We start from the raw sequence: 6,054 nt of genomic DNA, 5'->3' as shown, positions 1-6,054 counted from the left end.
ACCCCTAAGACACAACACACAGACTCTTAAGACACAACACACAGACTCTTAAGACACAACACAGACTCTAAGACACAACACACAGACTCTTAAGACACAACACACAGACTCTTAAGACACAACACACAGACTCTTAAGACACAACACACAGACTCTTAAGACACAACACAGACTTAAGACACACACACAGACTCTAAGACACAACACACAGACTCTTAAGACACAACACACAGACTCTTAAGACACAACACACAGACTCTTAACAAGATTTTCACCAACCGTCGTATTTTAGGTCCCCGCAGCTGACGAAGGGCCATGTGTTACCAGGACCAAGAAGCACGTATATACAGGATGATACATTTATACATATCCAGGTCAGGTATACATAGTGGTAATACTTATATAGCAGCAAGACATTTACGTATTTACAAGAGGAAACGTAAATACAAAATGAGAACAGGTATACAAGCTGGGAATATACTGTGTTTATATGCAAGGAAGTTATACGGTATGTATACACCAGAAGACAATGCATACATACGGAGGACAGATATACATGCAGGCAGGACATATATACATTCATGGCAGACATGCGTATACGCACCTAGGATAAACGCCACTGGAGGGGGTGAGGGGTCGTCCCCACACAGCCCGGGAGGGAGGGGTGGGTCTACTTTACCTCTCCCTCCACCGAAAACGATGGCCCACTTCCTCCTTGGCTGCGACCCACAACACAGGTCAGTAGTGCTGGTGCTGGTGGTAGGTGATAGTGATGGTGGTGGTAGGTGATAGTGATGGTAGTGGTAGGTGATAGTGATGATAGTGGTCGGTGATAGTAATGGTTAAAGTCCCTAATACTATACATGGTGACAGAGAAAACTTTTGAACCGCACTGTGACGATTCTACATCAGAACACACTCTCCTCGTCTTCAACTCTCCATCAGGCAACAAATGAAGGCGTCTCACCTGTCTACCTGGCCACTGAGCTAATTAGTGACTCTCAGGTGTGTTAATGGTCCTAGTTGACATATTGATATGGAAACTAAAAATAATATTTGAAATTAATAGACTTTAATGGACTTTTTAAACACAGGGATATGTGTTACGTGTGTTCAATGCAACTATGTCTAATGTAGGTGTATAATTAACGCAGGTGTATCAATGTAGGTGTATGATCAATGCAGGTGTAGTAATGTAGGTGTATGATTAACGCAGGTGTATTAATGTAGGTGTATGATTAACGCAGGTGTATCAATGTAGGTGTATGATTAACGCAGGTGTTTTAATGGTATATGATTAACGCAGGTGTTTTAATGTAGGTGTATGATTAACGCAGGTGTAGTAATGTAGGTGTATGATTAACGCAGGTGTAGTAATGTAGGTGTATGATTAACGCAGGTGTATATTAATGTAGGTGTATGATTAATGCAGGTGTATTAATGTAGGTGTATGATTAACGCAGGTGTTTTAATGTAGGTGTATGATTAACGCAGGTGTTTTAATGTAGGTGTATGATCAATGCAGGTGTAGTAATGTAGGTGTATGATCAATGCAGGTGTATTAATGTAGGTGTATGATTAACGCAGGTGTTTTAATGTAGGTGTATGATTAACGCAGGTGTTTTAATGTAGGTGTATGATTAATGCAGGTGTAGTAATGTAGGTGTATGATTAACGCAGGTGTAGTAATGTAGGTGTATGATCAATGCAGGTGTTTTAATGTAGGTGTATGATTAACGCAGGTGTAGTAATGTAGGTGTATGATCAATGCAGGGGTTTTAATGTAGGTGTATGATTAACGCAGGTGTATTAATGTAGGTGTATGATTAACGCAGGTGTATCAATGTAGGTGTATGATTAACGCAGGTGTAGTAATGTAGGTGTATGATCAATGCAGGTGTGTAGTAATGTAGGTATGATCAATGCAGGTGTTTTAATGTAGGTGTATGATTAACGCAGGTGTAGTAATGTAGGTGTATGATTAACGCAGGTGTATTAATGTAGGTGTATGATTAATGGGTGTTTTAATGTAGGTGTATGATCACGCAGGTGTATTAATGTAGGTGTATGATTAACACAGGTGTTTTAATGTAGGTGCGATTAATGCAGGTGTAGTAATGTAGGTGTATGATCAATGCAGGTGTTTTAATGTAGGTGTATGATCAATGCAGGTGTAGTAATGTAGGTGTATGATCAATGCAGGTGTTTTAATGTAGTGTATGATTAACGCAGGTGTATTAATGTAGGTGTATGATTAACGCAGGTGTATTAATGTAGGTGTATAATCAACGCAGGTGTATTAATGTAGGTGTATGATTAACGCAGGTGTAGTAATGTAGGTGTATGATCAATGCAGGTGTAGTAATGTAGGTGTATGATCAATGCAGGTGTTTTAATGTAGGTGTATGATTAACGCAGGTGTATTAATGTAGGTGTATGATCAACGCAGGTGTAGTAATGTAGGTGTATGATTAACGCAGGTGTATTAATGTAGGTGTATGATTAACGCAGGTGTTTTAATGTAGGTGTATGATTAACGCAGGTGTATTAATGTCGGTGTATGATCAATGGTGTATTAATGTAGTGTATGATCAATGCAGGTGTATTAATGTAGGTGTATGATCATGCAGGTGTATTAATGTATGTGTATGATCAACGCAGGTGTATAATCAACGCAGGTGTATTAATGTGGTGTGATCAATGCAGGTGTATTAATGTAGGTGTATGATCAATGCAGGTGTATTAATGTAGGTGTATGATCAATGCAGGTGTATTAATGTCGGTTTACGATCGATGCAGGTGTATTAATGTATGTGTATGATCAACGCAGGTGTATAATCAACGCAGGTGTATTAATGTAGGTGTATGATCAACGCAGGTGTATTAATGTAGGTGTATTATCAACGCAGGTGTATTAATGGAGGTGTATAATCAACGCAGGTGTATTATTGGATATATGATCAACGCAGGTGTATGATCAACGCAGGTGTATTAATATAGGTGCATAATCAACGCAGGTGTATTAATGTGGGTGTATAATAATAATAATAATAATAATAATAATAATAATAATAATAATAATAAAAATAATAATAATAATAATAATAATAATAATAATAATAATAAATAATAATAATAATAATAATAATTAACGGTTTATTGAATAGCTTGGCAGCCAGAAGGCTGAAAATATACAGTTACATAATTGGGGAATGGGTTTCGAATTACAAATAATATACAAATAACATAAGTGATATAAATAAGATATATAATAAATAGATGGGAAAAGCTCAAACTACAGGGCATTTCAACATAGTGACAGTGCAAGAAGTAGTATTTACTGGGAGGAATACACTGGTTTATTACAAGTTATTGATAATTTTACAATGGTTGGGACTGGGCTGCTCTATAGCGATCAGTTCTGCACGTATGGGCTGGATGCGGTTGTGGTGTCGAACAGCAATTCTCGGGCTAGGGATCTCAGGTGGTAGTAGGAGCCGGTGTCGAGGATGGTGGAGAAGCTTACCAAATTTGCAGATGAGGTCGTGGTGATGGTCAGTGAGAGTCGAAAGGGTCAGTGTGTCGAGCGCTTCTTGATATGTGGAGTAGGAAGGAGAGAATAATCTTGCATGCCCTCTTTGCACTTTTTCTAGGTGTTTACGTTGTGTGGCATTTAGGAGGAAGACCAGGTAGGAGACAGGTATTAATGTAGGTGTATGATCAACGCAGGTGTATTAATGTAGGTGTATGATCAACGCAGGTGTATTAATGTAGGTGTATTATCAACGCAGGTGTATTAATGAAGGTGTATGATCAACGCAGGTGTAGTAATGAAGGTGTATGATTAATGCAGGTGTAGTAATGTAGGTGTATGATCAATGCAGGTGTATTAATGTAGGTGTATGATCAACGCAGGTGTATTAATGTAGGTGTATGATCAACGCAGGTGTATTAATGAAGGTGTATGATCAACGCAGGTGTATTAATGTAGGTATATGATCAACGCAGGTGTATTAATGTAGGTGTATGATCAACGCAGGTGTATAATGTAGGTGTATGATCAACGCAGGTGTATTAATGTAGGTGTATGATCAACGCAGGTGTATTAATGTAGGTGTATGATCAACGCAGGTGTATTAATGTGGGTGTATGATCAACGCAGGTGTATTAATGTAGGTGTATGATCAACGCAGGTGTATTAATGAAGGTGTATGATCAACGCAGGTGTATTAATGTAGGTATATGATCAACGCAGGTGTATTAATGTAGGTGTATGATCAACGCAGGTGTATTAATGTAGGTGTATGATCAACGCAGGTGTTTTAATGTAGGTGTATGATCAACGCAGGTGTATTAATGTAGGTGTATGATCAACGCAGGTGTATTAATGAGGGTGTATGATCACGCAGGTGTATTAATGTAGGTGTATGATCAACGCAGGTGTATTAATGTAGGTGTATGATCAACGTGTATTAATGAAGGTGTATGATCAACGCAGGTGTATTAATGTAGGTGTATGATCAACGCAGGTGTATTAATGTAGGTGTATGATCAACGCAGGTGTATTAATGTGGGTGTATGATCAACGCAGGTGTATTAATGTGGGTGTATGATCAACGCAGGTGTATTAATGAGGGTGTATGATCAACGCAGGTGTATTAATGTGGGTGTATGATCAACGCAGGTGTATTAATGTGGGTGTATGATCAACGCAGGTGTATTAATGAGGGTGTATGATCAACGGTGTATTAATGTGTATGATCAACGGTGTATTAATGTGGGTGTATGATCAACGCAGGTGTATTAATGTGGGTGTATGATCAACGCAGGTGTATTAATGAGGGTGTATGATCAACGCAGGTGTATTAATGTGGGTGTATGATCAACGCAGGTGTATTAATGTGGGTGTATGATCAACGCAGGTGTATTAATGTGGGTGTATGATCAACGCAGGTGTATTAATGTGGGTGTATGATCAACGCAGGTGTATTAATGTGGGTGTATGATCAACGCAGGTGTATTAATGAGGGTGTATGATCAACGCAGGTGTATTAATGTGGGTGTATGATCAACGCAGGTGTATTAATGAGGTGTATGATCAACGCAGGTGTATTAATGAGGGTGTATGATCAACGCAGGTGTATTAATGAGGGTGTATGATCAACGCAGGTGTATTAATGTAGGTGTATGATCAACGCAGGTGTATTAATGTGGGTGTATGATCAACGCAGGTGTATATGAGGGTAATGATCAACGCAGGTGTATTAATGTGGGTGTATGATCAACGCAGGTGTATGTTTAACGAAGGTGTATACCAGATCAAGGAACATTTCCTGTCAACTGGATAAACATAGGGCGTCACTACCTCCTTCCTTCCCGTCTTCTCCCCTTCTTCCCTTCTCCTCAGTTCCTCTTCTTAACCTCTTTCTTCCTCTCCTTCCCTTTATTCTCCCTTCTCCTCAGTTCCTCTTCTTAACCTCTTTCGCTTCCTCTCCTTTCCCTTTATTCTCCCTTCTCCTCAGTTCCTCTTCTTAACCACTTTCTCTCTTCCTCTCCTTCCCTTTATTCTCCCTTCTCCTCAGTTCCTCTTCTTAACCTCTTTCTTCTTCCTCTCCTTCCCTTTATTCTCCCTTCTCCTCAGTTCCTCTTCTTAACCTCTTTCGCTTCCTCTCCTTCCCTTTATTCTCCCTTCTCCTCAGTTCCTCTTCTTAACCTCTTCCTCTCCTTCCTTTATTCTCCCTTCTCCTCAGTTCCTCTTCGTAACCTCTTTCTCTTCCTCTCCCTCTCCTTTCTTCTCCCTTCTCCTCAGTTCCTCTTCGTAACCTCTTTTCGCTTTCCTCTCCTTCCCTTTATTCTCCTTCTCCTCAGTTCCTCTTCTTAACCACTTTCTTCCCTCCTTCCCTTTATTCTCCCTTCTCCTCAGTTCCTCTTCTTAACCTTTCTCTTCCTCTCCTTCCCTTTATTCTCCCTTCTCCTCAGTTCCTCTTCTTAACCTCCTTTCGCTTCCTCTCCTTCCCTTTATTCTCCCTTCTCCTCAGTTCCTCTCTTCTTAAC

At 39.7% G+C, this 6,054-nt stretch overlaps 1 pseudogene; it reads left to right on the top strand.

The window, feature by feature from the left end:
- The first annotated feature begins 720 nt into the window (after positions 1 to 720).
- LOC121865529 overlaps positions 721 to 6,054 on the top strand; it is a 15,519-nt pseudogene continuing 10,185 nt past the window's right edge.

The sequence above is a fragment of the Homarus americanus genome, unplaced genomic scaffold (assembly GCF_018991925.1).
Source record: "Homarus americanus isolate GMGI-L3 unplaced genomic scaffold, GMGI_Hamer_2.0 scaffold25483, whole genome shotgun sequence".
In the NCBI taxonomy this organism is placed as follows: Eukaryota; Metazoa; Arthropoda; class Malacostraca; order Decapoda; family Nephropidae; genus Homarus; species Homarus americanus.
Note: the sequence above shows the minus strand (reverse complement) of the source record. Positions and strands in the feature narration are given on the sequence as shown.